General features: G+C 35.7%; 1 protein-coding gene across 12 annotated transcripts in view; it reads left to right on the top strand.

Moving 5' to 3' along the window:
- LOC5568854 (cytospin-A) overlaps nt 1–25,611 on the top strand; it is a 141,239-nt gene that overhangs the window by 25,073 nt on the left and 90,555 nt on the right. The window lies entirely within an intron of this gene.

Below are 25,611 nucleotides of genomic sequence, written 5' to 3'. Positions count from 1 at the left end.
TCACCTACGTGAACCATAAATCTAAACAGCGTCACAATCAATAATATGGTTCAGCATATTGTTTCCGTTCGTAGGAAATAAAATGTCAATCATATTCCTAGAAGCATTGAAAACCATACCACAGTTCTAAGTTAAGGCTAAGACGATCCCGAAAGAACGTATGCTTTCACTAACACATCATTCGTTTACCTCGCAGATAAAATGGTGTTCTAGTGTTCTGATCTATAATATGAGTCTGTTTGATCCATAATAAGGATCCTTCTCTCCCATAGACCCACAAAACGTTTGAAATTTCTACTGAAATCGACACTATTTAGTAAGTAACCGTGAATTTTGATGTGTATCCCTGAAAACAACTGTATTCTGTAGGGCCAGGGAGATAATTTGGTTTTGTACAGTGTCACCATGATTTTAATCATATTTTATACTTAAAAATGACCCTTAGTTGATCCGTAACCGTAGGGTGATTGTACCACATACCTTACATATCAGATTTTGTGTTTGATCAATTTTCTCTTGCTTTTCGAATTGGTTATCAGTTGGATACAATTACTCTCTGAACACAAGTCTTAAAGTAACTGAGTTTGCGGCAAAAATGTCGATAGTTGCAATTTGTATTCTAAAACATTGTTAAAACATTGATATTGTACTACTCACAGGGCTGATAGCAAGTCACTTTTTAGTGACTTGGTCACTTTTTTCGACCTGGTCACTAAAAAGTAACTATTGCCAACAAAAAGTCACGAAAGTCACTTTTTTCAGAAAATTGGTCACTATTTTCGTGATCAAACGGTATTGAAATTTAAGGCTGGGTTATCTTTTCACACCAAATAGCAAGAAATAGATATTTATTATTATAAACACATATAATTGTGATTTGGAAATTTAAGAGTCAAAAAAGATAGGGATTCCTAAATATTTCGTAGACATTTCCAACGGAAAATATAAAAAAATATCTTCGAAGATTTTAGAGAATATGATGGCAAATCATTTGGGCTGAATTTTGCAGTCGTAATATTTTAATAAATTTTGGCGAATACCAGGGCCAATATCTGACAGATCTGCTAAATAAATTACTAGTGAACTTTCTGCAGAAATCTTTAACCTATTATTTGAAAGATCGTCATCAAAATTCCTCCCGGAGATAAGCCAGATACGGGTTTTAATAACAAACAAAAAATCCAAAGCGAGTACTAATATTATATGAAATCACTTCATCTTAGGTCAACTATTTCTATACAAAACGGGTCGTAAAACAGATAAAACGTGAGATTACGAGTCGTCACTGAGTGGTAAGATTGTTTTCAATAATTCCAGGGTGGCCACTGGACTGGGTAAAAAGACGGAAAACCGGAAATTTGACGTGGTCACCGGGAAAATAATTTTAAACGAACATCTCCAAGCACTAAACCTACAAAGGCGGCATCCACAAATTACGTAGCGCTCGAAGGGGGGGAGGGGTAGGCTCGAGCGTTACTATGAGTCGTAAAATTTTAAAAATTTCCATTCAAAAAGCGTTACGGAGGGGGAGGGAGGGGGTCGAAAATTTCGAATTTTAGCGTTACGTAATAAATGGATGCCGCCAAACCACCAAAATAAGTTGTAGAAAGTTGTTATGGTTGATGATATTGCCATTTACGAAAACCTGAGCAAAATTAATATTCGACAAATTTCTTATGAGATCCACTGAAATCTTGGACAGATTAATTCAGACGTACGATTTACTGGATTACATATTAGTTATTCCTTGATCTATGAAATAGTTCTTATGAGGCCTCTGACGAGATTTTGTATTTACAGTGTATTTTTCCAATCATTCCCAACAAATTTTATGTAAAATTGTTCATGAATTCATGGAAAAATCTTTTAAAGTAAATAAAAAGCGAGGTCCTTAAGGTAATCTTAGTCAGATTTTTGTTAAGGTTTTGACGCAATTCTTAGTCATATTTTTAATAGATTGCTTGTAAGATGCAATTTTAGATTTATGTTAAAAATTTAGCCAGTTTCAAAGGAGAAAAATGAAATGTATTCGAAGATACCGTTCCTGTTATAAAGATCCAACATAAGTTTCACCAGATCAAGAATTTGTCCAGGAATCAGTCACGGCTAACGCATAATTTCGAAGGCACTCTTAGAAGGTTTGTTATTGAACTTTGCAGTTTTTGGGAAAATCAGTATAAATTACACATAGCAAAAATTTGTTCATATAATACAAAATCTCTCTGAAATTCCAATGACGTCAATGGCGTGGACGGGCTTTTATTTATTTCAACAAATAAGTTCATATAATTTTGTTCAAAACTCTTTTGAAATTCAAATCATATTCAGATCACAGTATTAATCAAAATTAATTTAATTTATAATCTCAAGTCTTCCGATTTTGACTATTTTGTATAAAAAAAACTAATTTTTTTTTTAAATTTTTCGGGCATTCAGGAATAGAAAAACTGATTTTGAATGGAAACTCCAACTATTGCATTGCCCTTATTCGCTTGGTATTTTATGCGACCAACAGTAAGTTTCAATCATGATCATAGCAGACTGGTTTATACGCAGAATTATCCGAACAAATACTAGACAAACCGTGTGAATATTCGCATAAGGTGGTGTATGTGCTAACAAGTAAGTGCTGTTCGCACGTCCAACGAGTGTGTTACTAGGCAAAGAATGCATAGCAATGGAAATATGAATTTTGATCATATTGGCGCTTATGTCGACTATGCGAACATGGGCAGTGCAGTTCTCTACACTCTAAATTCACCCAAAATGTAGATTGGTTAATATCCACATAGAACGTATTTTCATTTATAGTCATTTTCATGACTATTACATGTAGTTTTCAGTGGCGATTCCCTAACCTCAAATCCACCTGTTCCACGAATAGAAATTCTTGAATTTCAGCAACAAATTTGCATCTATGAAGAAAAGATCTGTTAGAAAGGACGATTCAAATAATTTACTGTTTGCTTTATAATCCAATTGTGCCGAATTATTTATTTTTAGATTCGTAGAACAGGTAAAAAGTGAGGTTACGAGTCGCCTCTGGTAGTTTTGAAGTCACTTTTAGGCAGGGAGTGCAATTATCGGTCACGGCGATAATCATAAGCCTATCGCTCAAGCCGATTTTTCGGCGAAAAGAGACGTGCGATAATATCCTACCCGTCCAGTACTGCGAGAGTGTGCTCTCACGAGATCTGCAGCAGCGAATTTATATTATCACCAGCAACGAAAACTTGGCTTCCTTCTTTTCTTCTCTTGTTTCGTCGTTTTGAGTGTCCTTCGCTTCCGCATGTAGCTTTTATATACCAAATTTCTCTCCCTCTTCGTTCAGCTGGCATAGCCGAGTGGTTATGGTGCACGCGCGTTTTGAAAACATTTTTTCTCATGGACATAGGTTCGAACCCCATCGGCGGCAAATATTTTTGTTATTTCCCGTCTGATAATTATCGCGATAAGTTTAGAGCCGATAAAGTTGGATCAGTGCATATGATCGGATCGATCTTGGCTTTTCGTCAGCACAATGATCAACAATTATAGCACTTCACGAAAACTGTTTCTCGCTGAGAAGGGGGCAACTAATTCTGGACAAACATTTCAAAAGGGCACATCGACATTGGTAAACATTGGCTTTGCAAGACGCTGTTGAGCCCAATTCAATTCGATCACGCTCACCAATACCACTATCAGGAAGAGCTAACACCAATCTTTCTGATAGTGGTGTTAGTTTGCGTGGGCGGGCTAAAAAGGGCTCAACAGCAACGTTTCCGAAAAAAGGCTCAAGACCTCTTGGGCCCTTTTCAAATGTTTGTCCAGAATTGTCGGGTTGCTTGAAAAATGCCTATTTTCGTCTCATTTCCGCGATAATTTCATTCACTGCTTTTAGGTCACTATTTTTATCATTTTGGTCACTAAAGTCACTATTATTTTACTGTCTGATTGCTACCAGCTCTGTACTTATTATTCACTATTGCATATGAAGGGCCCAAACTCAAAGGGGTGTAAAGCGGGTGAAGGGAAAGTAGGCTCAAGCGTTACGGCTCATTCAAAAATTTGAAGTTTTTCATACAAAAAGCGTTACAGACCGGGGTAGGCGATCGAAAATTGCCAATTTTATCATTCCGTAATAAATGGATGTCGCCTAAGTAATAATTTGGTCGTTTTTAAGTAACAGAAACATACTACTGTTTCCAAGCTTTCCAACGATATACATATTACCTAGACTGGCCCTTAAACAAAAAAGTTATAAAACTCAACGGGGCACCCCCTAGATATGAGCCTTAGGGTAAGAAAAACACTCTGTCAAAATTTCAACTCGATTGGTTGTTCCACCAGCTGGCGCATTCGATTTGAAGTTTGTATGGGATATTCGTCTCAAATATATTGAAAATTGATCCTATGTCACTGTTTCGTTCCGTATACTAATTGTTCGCGTTCAAATAAGCCCAGAATGACAAATACACTAGTTGATACCGTAATGAATATAATTGCAGAAGGTTGTATCTGGATTTAATCTCATTTTCATTACTCTTTCAGTTGTTGAAAGTTAGGCTTAGATCAGCACTCCCGTACATTCACTTATATGCATGCGACATGTGCCTCAGCTCGTTCAGCGTCATAGGTGGCTATGATGCGCTTAGTGGATACCTCCAAGCTATGTTGAAGAAATACAAGCAGTATTGCATGATATACTTCAGATGGTTAAAACACCAACTTTATTAATTATGATCATGGTACAATCTTCCACAATATTCTTCGCTATTACATCAAGTAGTGTTTTTGACATTCTGGGTCCAATTGAACGCGATCATCATTTTTCCTGAACCAAACAGTAGATGATGTGCTGTTGCTCATATGTTTGAGCTGAAAATCCCATATTAACTTCAATTCAATTGCGCCAGCTCATGGAACGACCAAATGAGCTGAATTTTTCAGAAAGGCTTCGTCTAATCCCAAGAAATAATCCTGGAGGGTGCCCCGTGGAATCATACAACTTTCTTTTTCTCCCATACTGAGCTGGGCCAGTCTAATATTACCGTAGGGGAAATATTTTTTTCTTTCTTAGGCGGCATCCACAAATTACGTAACGCTCTAGGGGGAGGGGGAGTGAGCTCAAGCGTTACGGCTCATACAAAAATTTGAATTTTTTCATACAAAAAGCGTTACGGAGGGGGGGATAATAATAAATGGATGCTGCCTTATTGAGATTTCCAGACCTAGGCTGGATCATCTCATGTAGGTTACATTCCGTATCTACCTAATTGCTGGTAAAATTAATCATTTATAGTAGTTAATCATGTGAGGAAATAGTCTTGAAAAAGGTCTTCACTTCATCAATGCAGTACTATTAGTAATATACAGTAATAGAGTGGTTCAAAGAATCGTTTTTGCTCCACACCACTCATTCGATTTTAGATTAAATTCAGAGTATCCTCCCAAAGTTTGAGCTCATTTGGATGAAAATTGAGACTGCACAAGCCCTTTAAAGTTTATATGGGAATTACTATGGGAAACGAAAGAAATTCATACTATCGGTCATAGACTATGACTCATAGTGTTTGCCCATGTGCTCTTGGGGTTAGAACTACTGTGATGATGCAATAAGCAGCTACAACTTTGCCGAAGACCGTTTTTAAATCGGACGCCCCAGTAATTAGTTATTGATTTTTGAATGAGTTGTAAAACTTTGGCTAAAATTATTGGGCTGTTCTGCAGGCATCACTGGATATATGCAGTAAAACATAGTAGCCATGATTTGTGCGTGCTATCTTTCGCGCCAGGTGCAGCAATGTTGCCTGTTCAGAAGTTAAATGAGCACTGCTGAAGAATGTGTGACTGTATATAAATCAATAACTAATTACTGAGGCGTCAGATTTGAAAACGGTCTTCGGCAATGTTGTAGCTGATAAATGTATCTCACAGTATCAACGTAGCTCTAACCCCCAAGAGCACATGGGCAAACACTATGACCGATTGAATGAATTGGTTGCTCTTCTCATACTAATTCCCATATAAACTTTGAAGGGCTTGTGCAGTCTCAGTTTTCATCCAAATGGTCTCAAATTTTGAAAGGATACTCAGAATTTGATCTAGAATCGAATGTGCGGTGTGGAGCAAAAACGATATTTTGAACCACTCTAATACAGTAATATCTCGATATCTGTTTCGGGACGAAGCAATACAATTGCACTGGAGATCTTTATTGTTTAAACGGCTCAATCAGATCCGAATTTACATATATCTGCCTTCACTTCTCCGTAGCCAATAAGTTACATTTGCACTTCATGAAGAGTACAACTCTTTATGGGGTGTTTTTACTAGAAAAATAGATTGATTATACAGGGAGTGTTGGTAACAGGTATTCTTTTAAAAACTGTCTCTATTGTAATGCAAGTCTAAAAAGTCTTTTTTCAATGGAAGGTTTCTAAAGTCTCTATTTTGACCAAAATGGTATCTAAAATCTCTGTTGCCCTTGTTCTGCTAGTAGTGGATGCTGATAAAAAATTCTACAGCCAGGGAATGGCTCAAGAATACATCATTCAATCATTTTATTTAAAATTAAAGCGACCCTGACGAAAATCTATCACTGCATTTCAGATAGCAATTACAATGCAATGACAGATTTTCTAGAGCATTGCTTCAATTTTGAGCAGAAAAAATTGTTATGAAAATTTGTAAAAGCATAATAGTTATTTTCCTCTTAACGCGACTATAACTGTTCAACGGGTTTTTGAAGAATTTCAGCTCCGAATTATTGAGGAAAGGCTTCCGGAATTGTACTATTGGAAGCTCGGGGACTGGCTTGACAGAAACAACTGCGTATTAACAAGGAAAGTTGTACCGTTTTTTCTCAAATTCCGAACAGACTCATATTCCGAACACTTGGTTTTTGTATGGCGATTTGGTTGAAATGTTTCGCTGCAATATGTCATCGAATTACAAGGGAATAGCAGTAAATCGCAATCCAATTTTAACGTCTTTCAATCTATTTTATACCTCGGGAGTAGTGATGATTCTCTAGTTCGAGACCAGTTAAACTAGCTCAGATAAATTTATTTGCGAAATTATTCAATTTAATACGATTTATTCGTGCTGTTCGGAATTTGAATCAAGGTGTTCGGAATATGAGACAGAATTCGACAGTGTTCGGCATTTGAGTCAAAATGTTGTTCCATACTTTAACGTAAAACCTATACTAAACAAGTTTAAATAAACATTTTTATCAGCACAACAGCCAACAGTTAGACTTGATAGAGAAATTAGAGTTTTCACAAATATCAGCTAATTTGAGCCCATCAGAGGCATTTAAAGTCACTGTTGGCCTTAAGTGTTCGGAATATGAGTCAAAACGGTATTTAACGTCTGCTTCTTAAGAGAGCTTGATTGGGAATGGCTACCCGACTAAGGGTACATAACAAAATTATATCAGCATATGTTATTATGTTATAAGTTTTTTTCGAACATAGATTATTACAAACTTGATGCAGGATGTTGTGAAAATAACTAAAATTATAACAAAAAGTGTATGAATAGTAACATAAACATAACAAATTGTGTTTTCAATTCTATCAAAAACATATCAAACCAAGTTATAATGTTTGATACAAAGTATCAAAATTATAAAACTGTTCGATATACGATAATATTGTATATTATTGAAATGCATAACTATCTATTTATTTTGTTATAAAGTTGTTAAAAATGAACAAAAAAATATCTTAAAGGGAAATAAAACACATTATGTTATATTTCTGTTTTATTATGTTCTATGGATAACGGAGCCTAACAAAATTATATCATAATATGATATGCATATCATATTCTTATAAAATTTTATTATATTTTTGTTACAAGCTTCTAGTCGGGTACATATTTCGAAAACGATCGTACACGTCATTTAGTCTACGCCTACTATTCCTACACCCACTCTCGATCATTGGGTCACATATCTCGGGATCATCCAGCGTAGAACCTTAGTTAAAATCGTCCAGAAGATCTCCAAACTATATGTTTCATTCTCTCTGCATCTCTGCGACATCTCTTATTGTGGTTTTGACGAATTTTTCCGTTAACTGGAACAACTTTGTAAACCACTTGATGATTTCCGTGTAAGATTTTCTTTTTGCTTCTACTTCCTAGATCTCCTTTTTGACACAGTATCAAACCGGAATCGAATCCACGCCGACACCTGACTCGAGGCATTTCAGAGTGGTTTTCCAGACATTTCAACCTTTCACGTACTGTCCACGAACGGTTTTCGTTAACACGCTTCTCGATCTCTGAACACGATGTATCTGTGGAATCGTGAAAACCAGCAGCAGATGATGTTCTAAATGAAGTTGGAAAATACTGGAACTTACCTAGAGGCTTGCGCTCCCATTCGCTGTGCCTCGTAGTGGACTCCGAACAGTCGTCACGTCTTTGTTGCGAAGGGAGCGCCATAGGATTTTCTTCATCTTCATCCAGAATTAAGATGGCCTTTTCCATACTTTTCCGCACAAGTACCTTTCTCCTCTCTGTTTCAATCAATATTCCAGGATCCACACATTTTCTCATAGTTCGCCCGCTAAGATCACTGATATAATGCTGCTCCTGTTCGTTGTCTACCGCCACATGATCTTTATCTTGAATGACACTTCATCATTGAGCTTGAATTCAGCAAGTCCACCAGAAAATAACACATCAATGCTGGCTTGAGACAGCTTCTTAATGGATAACAGATTCTCTCGTAATTCCGGAAGGACGATCACATTCTTCATGCAAAATTCCACACCTCTGTTCGATAGGCCGGTAAATTCTCCAATGTACTCACTCGTCAATGATACACCTTATTTTGCAACATCAACGATAATGGATCTCTAAGCTTCCGTATGCCTTGCAAATGGCTCGTATCTTTCACGAGGTGATTACTACATCCAGAGTCTACGCAAAACATTATCATTTCGTCTCTTGATGACTTTTGAGTACAGCGGTTTGCCAAAAACGTAACCGCCTTACTATTTGCCTCCACAAAACTTGCAATATCTTCAGATTTGCCTCACCGACAGTCCCTCTTCATATGTCCTGGTCTTCCACAGCGATGACACTTACCGAAAAATTTCCTTCGATACTGTTTCTTCATATCTCCGATAAACGCTGCACCTATATCTTCATTCGAATCATCTTGCCTATCTATACGCTTCGATTCTTCGGCCAGCAGTCGTTGCTTGACCACCTCTAGAGTTAGATCCTTTTCAGCAAGATTTTCGAGAGCCGTTACCAAAGCATCATAGGTTTCCGGTAATGTCAAAAATAATTGTGCCACCAAGTCATTCTCCTCTATTTTGGTACCAGCAGACTTCAGTTGACGAACTAGATCATCAAATACTTGAAAGTGGCTTCGCATCTATAAACCTTCTTTCATTCGTAGTCTTGCTAACTGCATCCGCAACAGGGTCTGACTGGACACGGAGCGCTTAGCAAAAGTGTCCTCCAATGCCTTCCACATCGCTCAGGCTGTTTGCTTTTCACGGACAACTCCAAGACATTCATCCGAAATGAAACCCACCAATAACGACTTGGCCTTCCTGTCGACTTGATCCCATTTCGATCTTTCCGCTGCGTTTTCTGCTAGAACGTCCTCTTTCAATACCGACGAAACTTCTGCCGCATCCAAAAATAGCTTGACCCGGAAACGCCAGTTTTCATAATTAGGTCCGGTCAGCTGCGGAATCCCATCCTTTCCACTGGAACCCATAACCTATTGGAAGTTCGGGGACTGGGTTGACAGAAACAACTCGGTATTAACAAGGAAAGTTGTATTTAACGTCTGCTTCTTAAGAGAGCTTGATTGGGAATGGCTACATATTTCGAAAACGATCGTACACGTCATTTAGTCTACGCCTACTAGTCTTACACGTACTAATGATTTATCCAGAGATTCAATCTAGGATCTACTAAAGTTGATTCCAGAATTAAAAAAAAAAAAATAGTTCAGAGATTTTCCTAAACCCTGCCAGAATTATTCCGCCTGTTCATGTGGATTCGTTCTAGAATTCATTTACGTTTACTCCCAGCAATCTAAAATTCATTGATGGTTCATTCGAAAAAATCTATTAAAAACTCTTTGAGGAATCCCTAGATAAACTCAATCTGAGATTTATCTTAGAGCCCCTATAGATTTTTCTTTGAATTTCTCCATAATTTCATCCATGATTTACTCCTGCTGTTATTCCAAATGTTTCTCAAGTAGTTGCTCAAAAAATCTCCATGGAATCTTCATAAGTTTATTTAAGGTTCCATCATTTTTTCCAGTAAATCCTCCAATCACTCCTGCACAAAATTCTTTAGGGATTACGTTCGGTATTTTTCGAAGAATTCCTTTAAAAAATCTTGAGAGATATTATCCGATTGATTTTCTTTTCAATTATCTTTGCAATGTATCCAGGAATTTATATAGGAAATCTTCTGAAATTTCCTCAAAGTCTGGTAGATTCTTGTTCATTAAGTGTGATTTTAGAACTTACACAAGTTTCATCAAAGATTACTTCAGATTATTTTAGAAATACAAGCATATTTCACGGATTTTTTTTTATCTTTTATAATTTCTAAAAAAAAAATTGTTTTTTTCCGCCCGAAAAAATTCTTTGAATATCAAAGAAATACTGGATGAATCCATGAAGACATCTTAAGAAGAATTTTTGGAGTAATTCCTAGGTGTATCCTTAGAGAAATTCTTTGTTAAAATCTTAAAGTAATTCGGAAAGACAATTCTATAGGAAATCTTAAGAAATTTTTGGTTGAATTTTAGAAGATATTCTAAACGGAAATCTTGAAGAATGTCCTGAGAAAATCCGTGGAAGAAAAACTGGTTGAAATCTTGGAGGCCTTAGCCTATGTCACTTAGGACTTCCTTGGAAAAAAAATCTTATGCTACTTTTAGAAGGAATTCCTGATGGTCTTCTTAGGATTTCTGAGAATGTTTAGAGGAATTCCTGGTCTTTAAAGTGATTTTTTCCACTATTGTTAATACGAAAGTTTACCATAAAAAATCTGTTGTGTCGCCCGTTTAAGTTTCGGACTCTGAAACTACCATGGAGAAAAAGATGGTCAAGCTTTGATAGGAGTATTCTCTTCATATTGCCTTCTTATTTCAAAACAGATTTCGCACAAATACCTAGAATTGAACGGAGAAAAAAGCAATCAATACGAAGGATACCAGCATTATTCTATATCAAAACCGTCCACAATTTTGCACACATATCGGACGTCCTTCGGGACGGTTCATAACCTGTTGCCCAGCCGGAGAAGCTGGTTGACTGATCCCTCTCGAACCTGTTCCATCATCGGTAAACGCTGCACTACTTCTCTGTTGAGTGCCTTTCTGGACAGTAAAAACGAAAATTCTGCTCAAACCCGTTCCATTCGCACCCGCGATCTCATCTCATCTTGTTTGTGCGCTTGAGCGCAGAGTAGCAGAAAAAAGATATCGATTGATCACTTCTTTTTCGTTTCTTGGCTACCGGTGATGCTGTAAAGCTTTGTTGTGAAGGTTCGATGTCTTCCCGAGAGAGGCCCTATATACACCATTATTCAATGTGAGCGAGCAATGTTCAAAAATTAAAGTAAAGTATCGAATCTAGATGTCTAGAGAGATGTGTGAATCGTGGATTGGTGTCACGATAACGTCATTACAATAGAAGTGCCAAAGCCAATTAACGAAAGTATGAAAATTACTTCAGTTAAGCATAAATCAATTATTCAAATAGCTGATGCAGTTCTGATGCCCAACTCAACGATGATTCAATCGTTTCTGAAAATTTATACTTACAGAAAATAGAGAAATCTGCAATAAAAATACAACAGCATCTATTACAAAATATAATGAATTATAGGTAGTTGCCTTTAATTTGAGAGAATAATAAACCTTATCGTTTTACAAATTTTCAAAACCACTTCGATTTGCTCAAAATCGAAACAATTTTCAAGAAAATCGAGCAGTGCATTGCTCTTGCTACCTTTAATGCGGTGAAGCTACGGCATTGCAATACCAAAATGTGAAGTAAATTTCGAATCCCTGACTTTAGACGATAATCTTAAACTCTTGATCCGTCTTAAAAACGTGAGGATTATATTCATATGGTAGGGATTGCAAAACGAAATTAAAAAACGTTTTTCTCAATTATTAAACAAAAATTACTCAATTGAAGCCTGGCTCTAAACCTTTTTGAAAATATCATAAATTAAAAAAAAAATCATCAGCAGCCAATTCCGGCATTGAAAGAGGAAAACAAATTATTACTACCGTAGGACCGTACTACTTTTGATTCCGGGGGCTACTTTGGACACTCACGTTTTGAATTTATTTGCATTAATATTTATTAATCTGAGTAATTCTTTGTCTTCAGCACTCTTGTTAAGGGGGCATTCGTCATTGATTTCGGAATTTTCAAAAGCAGTTTTTTCGTTCAAAATCAAGAAAATTAACAGGAAAATATGTTCACTGTATTCTATTCCCCAACCGAAACACAGTGAACACATCATCATCAAATAATTTTTAGTTTTGAACAAAAAAACTGCTTTTTAAGTTTCGATGATGACGATGATTACGATGACGGAGCGTTGAGCGTTAACCAATGTATACTTTACCACTGGGCATGATTTTTTTTTCGGAACAACATCAACAATAGCAAGATAAACAAGAAAACATTTCAAAAAAGTCCGAAAGTCAAAAGGTAAAAAAACATAGGCTATGCAAATTTTTGAAATTAGTTTTAATTGTTTTAATTTTTCCCAAGTCATGGAAAATTATTTGTGAAGCATCACAAAACTATCGAACCGTCATGTTTCATATTGTATTTTGCTCAAAATTGTAGTTTTATTAAAATTACTTACTTTTACGACTAATCAAAATAAATAACTTGAATACACATAAAACATTCTATGGCAAGTTCATAACATAATCTCTGAAAGAATATTTTCTGTACTGAATATTTTGAAGTACAAAACAATTGCATCCTTCAATTGCCCAATAAACAACTGTTAACCCTCTAATACCCAACCCCGCCTTTAGACGGGGTACATTTTGGAATTTTGTTTATTTTTGTTTGTAGCTCGGAAATCAAAATGATTTCATTTTTGGCTTATACCTTGACTCATAACATTTAAAAAAATTAAAACTTTTTTTAAATTTTTTTTAAGAAATAGCAATAAGAAAAAAAAAAGATTTAAATAGATTCTGTATATGATAATCGGCATAGTAGTGGCCAAGTGCACGGAGTGCCTAACAAATAAAAGTAAGGAAAAAAAATCAGTAAACTTTACGAAAACATCATTTTGAACAGAATGATGGCCCACATCAATGACAATTCAATTTTTGCCAATGAACAGTTCGGGTTCCGCCATGGACATACGACCACTTATCAACTTTTACGTGTAACAAATTTAATTCGTTCCAACAAATCTGAAAGCTATTCTACTGGTCTTGTTATTCTAGATATTGGAAAAGCAATCGACAGTGTTTGGCATGAAGGTTTGATTGTAAAATTTTAAAAAAAAACTTTAATTTTCGACAAACACATTTTTTTATGGTGTGCTCAGCTGGAGCTGTCTGTGCTGGACCCCGTAGTGCAAATTTTTACCTCTAATTTTGCCAGTATATAGACGGAATAGCCTATGTTGCCCGCTTTAACAATATTTTGTTTGTTTTTTTTATCTTTATTAACGAGATTTTTAGCCCTGGGCTAGTTCATCTCGGGATCAACGGCTTTACTTCCCTTCCGAAGGAAGTCGTCACTATAACTTTTTGTCAGTGACTATCTCGGGGATGGGATTCGATCCCATGTCCTCGGCGTGAGAGGCTTGTGTTCTAACCACTACACCAAGGCAGTCCCCTCACTATTTTGTTTGAATATTGTGCAGACGTAGTTTTATTAAATTGTTTTTGCATCAGTTTCCATCCCAAAGTCATGTTTGTATAGTCAGCCTTTAGTTCTGAGCAATCGAATTCTTGTTTACGCAAGGACATGAAAATATATGTTATTAATGAATGCACTTCTTGGAAATAACATACATAGCTATGTTGTAGTAGTCTATGTTGACAAATTGTAGCACAGATGTCATCTCCAAGCATCTTTTGATAATGATAGACAGAAAATGGTTATTATATAGAATGCAGTCGAGTATAAGGTCATGGGTTCGATTCCCAATCCCCCCACACAAAAAAAAACTCCGCCCAGCCACCAGACGACGCCGCACGAAGTACCGATCCGTGTCCGTGTTGCTATGTGGTTCGGCTCCTAGCACGACGTTTGATACATACGACGTATTATTTGCTCTCTCATGATGGTGTTGTTGTTAGTTGTTGTACATGGAAAGAAAGAAAGAAAGCTATTAGTATTAGGATTAAACAGGAATTAGTGAGTTATTATTGAATTACGTTTGACTACATCGCCGATTATAGTCAACGACATCGGAAACTTTGTATATTGACTGTTGATCTAGTTTTTCCTCAGTCCCGTTGGTCAGTATTGCTAAAGGTCCCTTTTTAACATGTTTATTAGTACATGAACAAGTTGGATATTTTAAGTTCACTACTTTTCTCATGTTGGTCAATAATGATTTTGATCAGTTTGTTGTATACATCTATTCATATTCAAATCTGGTCTCGTCTGTTTTTATTTAGAATCCTCGTAAATACAATTAGGTATATGTGTTAGAAACTATACTAGAAATAAGGCTGATACAAATATTAATTTTCTTTTATGTCACCCCCCCCCTTCAAAAATCCGAAAATTTTGAAGGGGAGAAAAAAAAAGATTCATAATTTTTTTGACATCAGTTAGGTTTTTTCAATTTTTAAAGTAAAAAACAAGTAAAATAATGATCCAGAGAACGTTTGAAAAAAGTTCAACAATTATCGTTAAAAATAAAAATTCGAAAAAAATACTTTTTTTTTATTTTTATTTTTTTGTTCCTTATTTATTTTTATCCCCCCCCTCGTACCTTCCAAGTGGTCTCGGACATAAAAGAAATTTAATATTTGTATCAGCCTAATAAAGAAATAGAAAGTCATTTTTTATTGTCCGGATCCACTTTTCGGTGACAAAATAAAGCTTCATCGCGCCTAAGCCCTATCTATTTATTATAATTTTGCGAGAATGAAGTTGTTGTAGTTTTATGATGCTAACATAATAAATGTGGTTTTTTTATTATGATTTAAATGAGAGAAGCATAACAAATTAACATATGTGTCACATTCTACTCGATGGATCCTTAGTCATTCTCCCAGGGTGGCCACCGAACCGGGAAAAACGGGAAAAGCGGGAAAAAGACGGGAAAAACCGGGAATTTAAGATGATCACCGGGAAAATAATTTCGAATGAAGATCTTTAAGCTCTAAATCTACAAAATCACTAAAATTAGTCGTAGAAAGTTGTTACGGTTGATGATAGTGCCATCAAGCATGTGTAATTATGCATACATTACTTTTAAACAATAATGATTTGATTCCTTGTATAAATAATCTATTTTGCTACACTATACTTCTTAGAACTGTTTCACTTCACTCATTGGTTAGCAATGTTTCGAAATATTTTATGATTTTTTCCTCTTCCTATTGACTTGATTTTTCTCTAACTTGACGGACTCGAAGTTTTGAATCAGAGTTTCAAAACTTCTTGCAGACAGTTTAAGCACTAAAAATTTTCTTTAGTTGTTTTAAATAAATCAATAAATCTAAATGTTCTTGAAAACTTGAAAACTTGTTCTTGAAAATCATTCATAAGAGCTTCTAATGTCTCATTCGTTATCTAATTGACCAAAAGTTGTATAGGTAAGGTGAGATACATGATTCAACACCGTTGGCCTTGTTTGCTTTATTTCATCCTTACCTTGAACTTATTTTTTAGTAAACTCTTCATTTCTATGAAGATAAAAAAAAATAAAAGATTATGAATTGAAATACTTAATATTTTTTTAATATTGTAGTAAGATGCACAAAAGGGGCATATCTTTATAAATGAAAATGGAATGGTTTTTTTATGTCACGAGTTGACTTGAGAACAAGACGGTCGATTTGAACAATTCTTTTGCTTTTGTTTTCCTCAAGGGCTCCGACGTGTTTGTGTGGAACAATATTTCTCGAAATCCTCCGAGAAAGTTGAGAAAACGAATAATATAAATTTGACACAAATTAAGGGTTTTTTTTTTTTGAACGCCTGCTGTACGGCCTACTGGACAATACGACGTTTGCCGGGACAACTAGTTGTTGACAAACATGGGCTTGGTAGCTTTTAAAACAAATCCCTGTCAAAATGAATTAAAAGTGTCAAGAATAGAATACCACAATTGAGCAGAGAGGGTATACACTCCCGTGCATAAGTTTGGGTTCACCCCCTAAAAACATGCAAAAGTGTTCAGTCCATATCTCTGTGATTACACGTCCAATTAAAACTATCTAAGCCGCATTCGAAAGGCAAAGAGTTATCCTTACTTCGTATGTATTTTTCCAAAGATTTTTACGCCAAAATTTCGTGGGGTTTCTTCAAACAATATAAGATTACGATTCTAACGGTAGTTTGATTTAAAATTTTTGTCGATGCAATGCTGAGGAAACTAGATATGATTTTTCAATGTGTTTTTTGAAAAATGTAACAACTTTAAGTAAAAATTTAGTATACGAAATTCAAAAAATGTTTTTGGAAAAATTCATACGAAGTAAGAATAACTCTTTGCCTCTCGAATGCGGCTTACAGAATTTCAATTTGACGTGTAATCATAGAGATATGGACAGAACATTTTTGTATGTTTTTGAGGGGGTGAACCCAAACTTTTGCACGGGAGTGTAAGTGACAGAAACCTAGTTTTGAGAAAATAGACTTTTAAGTTTTTTCAGTAATTTTTCATTTTATACTAAAGCTATGTATGCTGTTTCGCTCAAGAAAAGTAAAGAAATTCCTTGACTGAATGGGTCAAGAAATTTACTACAGAGAGCCCCCTTTGAAATGGCATCTCTTCTCAACTGCGTACTGCGATCAGAAAAATGTGATTTTCTGGACCATTTCTGGAAAGAAATTTTCCACGCATCGAGATAGGCGATTCCTTTTTTTGTCGGCTGCAACCAATAATTGTGTAGAAGCCAAAAACAAGCCAAACTTCTACAAATAATATTATTTTTCCGATTGGTCGTAAAAATCTCCTTAAAATGCCATTGAAAAGCTTGAAGTAGATTTTTTGCAGTATATTCACCTCAAAAACCGGCCAAAGGAGCACACGTTTACGTTTGGATCCCTCAATAAAAAACCGGGAAAATATTTAAATTTGCACCGGGAAAACCGGGAAAAAAGGGGGAATTTCAAAATGAATATTTGGTGGCCACCCTGTTCTCCTCATTAGTCAATATTATAACCATTTAAACAAAATCTAACCTATCTGCATCAAAGCGTGGCTACGGCTCCTGTTACCCCGATGCCTGGTAACAGGATAACCGTTGGATCACATCCGTAAGAATGATGCATCTATGCCAGAAGGTTGATGACGCGGCATTAAACAAATATCTCCTGATGTGATACCTCTACGACTGGACATGTCTTTGGTTCCCATATAAGTGCTAATGGGGTAAGCCCACCCATCGCGGCAAGATTACACGTCCTAGGGGAGGGCATTAGTTTTCTAATTATTATACATATATCAGTAACACTTCTAAACTATCTCTAATACCGCTACAACCTTAGCAGATAACGCAATACCGTAAAATGCCGTAAATCAGCCCCTTTTTAATTATTTCTCAAAAATTGGAAATTTTTGTTAATGATGATTTTAATTGCAATTATGAATATACAAAAACAAATAGTGGTATGGGCATCGGATTTAGGCGATGCGCTGAATTAGGGCAACCCACGGTATTGGTCTTATACCATGGTAAGTATTACTAGATTGTTAGTAAACCTAATATAAAAGTCTATTTTCAATGTGTGAGTCGCAGAGACCACCCGCACCCACTGTTGCGCCTCGTGGATTATTGAAAACGACTTGTATATATTGAACTGATACTACTATTAGAAATAGTGCTACTGATAAAGGTGATCGTTGGTTTCTCAGTCTTGTTAGTGATTTGAGTGTTAGTAGAGACTGGTAGTAGGCCCTGCTGGTCCCTCCAGCATTACGCGTAGTTATCTGGTGTTAGATCATGCGACAGTAACTAAACTCATGCTGAAGGTGTGATAAATCAAGTGTAAAATATATTTAAGCATTAAAACACATGTCATTATATAACTTAAACTACTAGACTAACTTACATTATATTAGTTACGATTAATTTTCGCGATCAATATAGTAACATTAGAGTAATTTCACAATATTAACAATATGTAATGCCAACTTGATGTATCACCGTCAATCCCATCACCCAAGGGCAGGGAATTTTCGACAAACACATTGTTATAATAATCTAAAGTTATCTGTCAAATCGTACACTTCAAGGTTAATTATCAGAACTCTAGGTCTGAAAGACTTTCTGTAAGAGCTGGTGTTCCTCCAGGCAGCATTTAGGGACCAATATTACACAATACTTTCACATCTGCCTTACTTCAGGGATGTCAAAAATATTTGTTTGCGGATTGGCCTCTCCGCCAAAGGACGAAGCATGCGTGTCATCTGTAGTAGATTGCAAAAAAGTTTGAGTATAGTTTCTTCATACTTGCAAAAATGGAAGATTTCTCCTAATGCTTCCAAATAGTCCCGCATAAACCAAAAGATCTTTATTTGAAACCTTCAAGTGTACATGTTTTTACGCTGAGAGGAGGTCCAATAAATTGTTCAGAAGAAGTTAAGTATCTAGGGCTTATGCTAGATAAAAATTTAACTTTCAAAAATCACATTAAGGGCATTCAAACCAAATGTAATAAATATGTAAGATGTCTTTTTCCCCTAATTAATAGAAAATCAAAACTTTGTCTTAAGAACAAGCTTTTGATATTCAAACAAATTTTCAGGCCAGCCATGCTGTATGCTGTACCAATATGGACTAGCTGTTGTAATACCAGGAAGAAAACTCTGCAGAGGATTAAAAATAAAATTTTGAAAATGATTCTGGAGCTTCCTCCCTAGCATAGTACTAATGAGTTACATAGAATATCCAATGTTGGAACAAATGTCAAATAAAATAATTAATATTTTAGGTAAAAATCGTTTCAATCTTCTATTGCCACGATTAAAGCGTTTTATATTAAGATTAATTTATGTTAATAAAATGGAAAGCGTTTTTTTCTCCAATAAGCAGGTGAAATCAACTCACCTGTAAAAAATCTGAACTGCTACGGCAAACAAAATGTCAATAAAAGAATATTATACAATATTTTCACATTTGACTTACCTGAGTTACCTCAAGGATGTCGAAAAACATTGTTTGCGGATGACACAGGCATCTTCACCAAAGGACAAAGCCTGCGTGTTATCTGTATTAGATTTCAAAAAAATACTTGCAAAAATAGAAGTTTTCTCCTTATACTTCCAAAACTCAAATTATAATATTCTCACATTAACCGAAAACTGATTATTAGTTACCTTGAAGTAGACATGTTGTTACGATGAAAGGAGTTTCAATAAATTGGTCAGATGAAGTTAAGTATCTAGGGCTCATGCTAGATGAAAATTTAACTTTCAAAAATCCTATTGAGATTGAATACTCTCAAAATAAAAAATGTCTGTCCACATTTTAACAGAAAATCAAAACAAATATCAGGAATAAAACTATGCAGAGAATTCAGAATAAAATTTTGAAAATGTATAGTACTAATAAGTTATATAGAATATCCAATGTTGAAACATTGGAACAAATGTTCAATAAAATTATTAGAAATTTTAAACAAAAATCGTTGTAATCATCTCTTGCTACGTTAGGTTAAGTTAATTTGAATTGTTTCTTTTCTTTTATAAACTGGTGAAATCAGCTTAGTGAAGAAGTATGGGAAGTCGAGAAAATTTCCTGTACGGAGAGATCCTGGGACCGGTGGGATTCATACTCACTATCCTTAGCTTGGTCTTGCTGAAAAGCTGTGCGTTTAGCGCTACGACTGTCTGGGCCTATCTGTAAATTTATTATTAGACTCAAAATAGTTATAGTTTTACAACCCCATTTTGTCTGTAGAAAGATTCACCAAAACTCTACTGAATAATTTGTCCAACGTTCGAATTGATTCAATTGATTGTTTTAAAATTCGAAACTGCATGCAAATCATAAATCTTCATTTTGAAGAAAGAAAGAGGCACATTTGTTGCCATTCACAGAACTTAGCCATAAACCAATCACTGGTGGACGAGAATTCCGTTGAAGTGGAGACCTCCAGTGCTACCTGTTCGGAATTAGTAATACCGATTGGCGCCCATTATACAGGCAAAGGCGAAAAAGCCTTATTCGATTTGTTGTAATCAATCCGTCAGCCTACAATACACGTCGAATTGAACAAATCTAATATGATTCGTAAACAGATTAAGTTCCCTGAAGAAAAAAAGAAACAGAACTTATAATAGCTATAACTGGCTTGCACTAGGCACGCACATTCAACTAGTAAAAATCTTGGCGTTCTGAAGCGTAAAACCACTGCAATTATATCTCGTTTGGAGAGCAAATAGCAAGGTAAAACCTGTTCTCGGGAGGTGTTCTGTTCTAAATTTCTTGCCGGGTCCCATGTACTGGGGAGACACACACAGACGAGTAGAGTTGGTAGATCTACGAAAATGTGGTGATCCAAACAATTTACAATCACAGGCTGCTGCCGGCTCGACTATAGGAACCTGTTGACAACACCGTATCAGACTGATTTCCAAACCGTGACCGGATTTCTCAACGTACAGATGAAGGTGCGACGTGGTGAAACACTACATTACTACTACCATTATTGCTGGCACCGTAGACTGATACGTAGGTACGTAAAGCTGACTGGAGATAAAAATAAACGCCACTTACCGCCTATGGGTTAAGAGGAAAATGACATATTGAATCACCAGATGTTACTATTAGTATTTACCTAACTGAAGTTGTATTGCATTTGTAGAACCTTATCTGTATGGGCAAGCTCTCTGGAATAGAGGCTTTGGCAACGAAAGCGTTATGACAATTTATTTGATAACTACGATAACCTACATTACACTTCTAGGTTTCCAATAGAATAGAAAATTGATAGTAGAAGCACAGACGTAGAAGGCATTTCAAGAATTTTCGCTTTCGTTCGTCTCGTAAAAGTAACGGTGACACATGTTTAGGTTCAAATATTTGAACGATCTACACATACGTCGTGATTGAATTCGACTTGTATTGAACAATTAGAAATTTAACTTACTAAGATTATTGAAGGGGACCAGATGGCCATAGCGGTAAACGCGCAGCTATTCAGCAAGACCAGACTGAGGGTCGTGGGTTTAAATCCCACCAGTCGAGGATACACGATGTACACATGCAAAAATGGTCAATTGGTAAATAATGTTCTCAGGTAATAACTGTGAAAGTCCTCATAGAAAGGGACATTACACCAGAAAGAAGAAGAATAAGACCTTAACGATTCACACTACTTTATAATTGTACAGAAGAAAAAGAAATTGAACCTTAGTAATTGTTTTCAGCGAAATGGTATCTAAATCATTTCTTTACCTATTGTCTTACGATGAAAGACATTTTTCACCAATTTCACGCAAGACCACCGAATCCTTTCAAGTCTAGCAAAAGGGTTGCTGTTTTTCAGAGAGTTTTGAAGACAGTTTCATTAGAAATTAATTTTGGATTCATTTTAGAAATCCTAATCAAATATTTATAATGATAAATCATTATAAAAAGTCGAGTGTTTGAAATATAAGTCATGCTCGGAATATAAGACAAAACGATACCTCTCGTTTTTTAAAAACTCCAATAGTTTCTGAAATAGATACTTCTTTGACAATTCGCTAGAGTAATTTCCGGATTACTCTAAGTTTGGTGAAGTTATTATTAGGAAATATTTTTAGAGAAATTCTCAGTTGAAATCTGAAGGCAAACCTGAACGAAATGTATGAATGAAATGCTGAGTAACTCAATAAAAGTTACATTAGATAAATTAATGGAAATTTTCCCAGGACACCAAAATCACCAAGAGTCTTGTTGAGTCTTATGAGTTTTCAGAAAGCCATTTGGAGGGTGATAGGTCATTAGGACGAATGTGTCAACGTCAAAAACGAAAAAGAGTAGCCTACAATAAAAGATCTAAAATTTCTAGTTCCTGCTAAGTTTTGAAAGTTTTAGCCTAATGATCTGACACCTATTTGGAGAAATCTCTGGAGTAATTCATGGAGATGTTCCAATGCAAATTAGCGATCGAATTTTTAAAGAAGTTTTAAACAAAAATCACTGTATGAATACTTGGAGAATTACGTTGAGCACTTTATCACTCGTCTTCTTCTTCTGGTTTTGTTTGCATTACGTCCTCACTAGTGTTCTTATGAGCACTTCCACAGTTGTTAACTGAAAGCTTTCATTGCCAAAGTTGCCATTTTTATATTCGTGTATCGTGTGGCAGGTACGATGATACTCTATTCCCAGGGAGGTCAAGGAAATTTTCATTACGAAAAGATCCTGGACCGACCGGGAATCACCTTCAGCATGGCTTTGCTTTGTAGCCGCGGACTCTAACTTCTCGGCTAAGGAGGGCTCCAAAAAAGAAAGTTAGCTATTTAATTTTCATAAACATGTGGACCATCTTATTTCAAACAACACTAATAAAGAGCCTAACTTATACAAACAACTTAATAGAAGACAGTTTGTATTTTTGTATTTTTTGTTTAGAATTTATTTTTGTGAATTTCAACTCACCCGGCTAGTTCTTTACTTGTTTAGTTCTAAAGACAAAAATGCATCTTAACCTCCTCAACCTGCTTTCTGGACCAATATGAAATGGATCACATTTCCTTTGAATCATTATGATGTTTGAAATTTACTGCCGTCTAGTATGGATCCTCTTTTCTCCATATCTCCATTGCAATACCATCACAGTTAAAAATGTGTTGTGAATTTAAGTTTATTTTCATGCACATATTTGGAGCATCAAAATAAACTGAAACTTGAACGATAAATCGCTTATTTTTCAATCAAATGCACTTTAAATTTACTGAATCATGTAACATTCAAGCATCTTTGGCAGAAACTAAACGAAATGCCATAAAATAGATGAATTTGGTTTATTTTTTCTTTATGCCTCAGTTTACACTACATTGGAATTTAAATATTTTTATCTGTGATGGTTATCATTGAGCTACCAATTTTCATACAACAAATAAAAGTATAGATAACTCCCTTATCTTATTTGTCACGAGCAGAAATCCTATTTCTTTTTCGTGTTGATAAAATCGACGACTACTCTTTTACAACATTTATTGTTTGTGAACATGCAAACAGTATTGAACTTAATCATTTGATTGTTTTTGACCATCGAAAGTCTTGCCGTTTAGAAACGAGAAAAGTTATACCTTCTTTTCTTCTTAACATTAACGTCCTCACTGGGACAGAGCCTGCTGTCAGTTATTAACTGAGACCTTTCTTAGCCAAAGTTGCCATATTCGCATTCGTATATCGTGTGGCAGATGCGATGATACTCTATGCCCAGGGAAGTCAAGGAAATTTCCATTACGAAAAAATCCTGGACCGACCGGGATTCGAACCCAGACACCTTCAGCATGGCTTTGCTTTGTAGCCGCGGACTCTAACCACTCGGCTAAGGAAGGCCTCAAAAGTTATACCTAGGGAAACTGAAATTCGGTTTTCTTCGAGGTTGGGACTATTTCCTCCATACAAACTTCAAGTTCTATTAACCTTCCCCCACCATGGATTACGCCCAAACTTTGACATTAGCTTCTTGAGGTCCAATTGAACAATAATGAGAGAAGTAGCATAAGTTTTTTTTTCTATTTTGAGCCATATTAATACTACATGCTTCATGCATGAAATCATTGTTCATTTAAAAAGCATACGAGCCACTGCTAGCATACCTAGAACTAAGCTAGTATTGAGTGGGTAGGCTCTATGCTAGTAATCGATTATGGCACTGAAACGTATTCCCCATCGGCTGTGTTGGCTGCAATTACCTTGTGTCGTGGGTGTCAAGAATGACCCAAAGGCTTCGTGAATCACTTTAATTTATCTGATTAAATTATATTACAGAACACCGGTCACGTTGAGGCCACGGCAATCCGAACCGAGCGCGTTCGGTAGTTGAAAATGGAGTCGAAATGTGGTCCATATACTAGCGATGAGCGTGACAAACATCGACTTCAATCAAACATAAATGCAGAAAAAAATGCTGCAAGACAATCGCTGCGTCAATGATGGAGTATTGTTGTGTTGATAACGAACGGAACATGATTCATAGATTAGTTGACGTAGCAAACCTACTTTGTAGAGGTGTGAAAATGTTTTTGAACCGTTAGAGTAAAGTGGGGCGAAAAATCGAGTGGGATAGAAGTTTATTTTTAATTTTCTAGCTCAATTCAATACTAATGTAAGGAATTAAATATTGTTAATATTGTTTTGCCTACTATTAATCAAAAATAAACTTTTTTCGATTGGGATCCATCAAACCATCTAAATGCCCCCTTAAAAGGGCAGGATCCGTCATTGATTTTGGAATTTTCAAAAGCAGTTTTTTCGTTCAAAATCAAGAAAATTTACGGGAAAATGTGTTCACTGTATTCTATTTTCCAACCGAAACACTGTGAACACATTTTAATCGAATAATTTTTAGTTTTGAGCAGAAAAACTGCTTTTGAAGTTTCGATGATGACGATGATTACGATGACGGAGCGTTGATCGTAAATATAAATAACCGATTTTCATTTTCAAGTATCAAATTTTAGTGAAAATACGATTTAATTTAGCGATCGAGCTCGTTAACCCGTATTCTACGGGGCGGACATACAAAATTCAAATTGCTCGTATTTGGGCATAACTCCATATTTTTTCATGACATTTTGAGGATTACTTCACTATTAGTTGTAGTTTCATAAGTGATGGGAAGGTATAGCTCCGGAGTATTGTAGACAAAGTTATTCCAGAACATCTCTGGGTCAGGTAGGGTAAAATCACATAAACTTCCTTTTAGAACTCATTCATAATTTGGAAACGAAATGGTTTCATACAAAATGTGAACAGACCCGTTATTTGTAATAAGTTACGAAGACTAAGGATATTTTTAAAATTTATAATTAACCTAAAGTAAGACTAAGGCCTCCAGAACATTCTGAAATTTTGCCATAATCAACACAGGTTCATAAGTTATTTTTTAGCTATTGATGTCTACGTTAGTTGGTTTACGGCACTCACTAACCCTAAGCCAAAAATTTTGACAAGAAATATGATATTGGAAGTCATCCGAATCATCCTGGAATTCAGGTCCTTATGAGCTACCAAATCTACTACATTCTATATTAACCCAATACTCTTGAAACTTTCTCGTTCCTATCCATAAAGCTGCATGTGGTTCAAAGAGTGTACTGCTATGAATATTTATTGGTAATCTCAAGGTCTTCAGAACATACTGAAGTTGTGGGCATCAATTTCTAAACGCAACTTAACTTATTATTCAAATAAAATGTTTTTAATATATCCATACTTGATCA

This window comes from Aedes aegypti, chromosome 3 (assembly GCF_002204515.2).
Source record: "Aedes aegypti strain LVP_AGWG chromosome 3, AaegL5.0 Primary Assembly, whole genome shotgun sequence".
NCBI lineage: Eukaryota > Metazoa > Arthropoda > Insecta > Diptera > Culicidae > Aedes > Aedes aegypti.
This window is presented reverse-complemented; position numbering and strand designations above follow the sequence as displayed.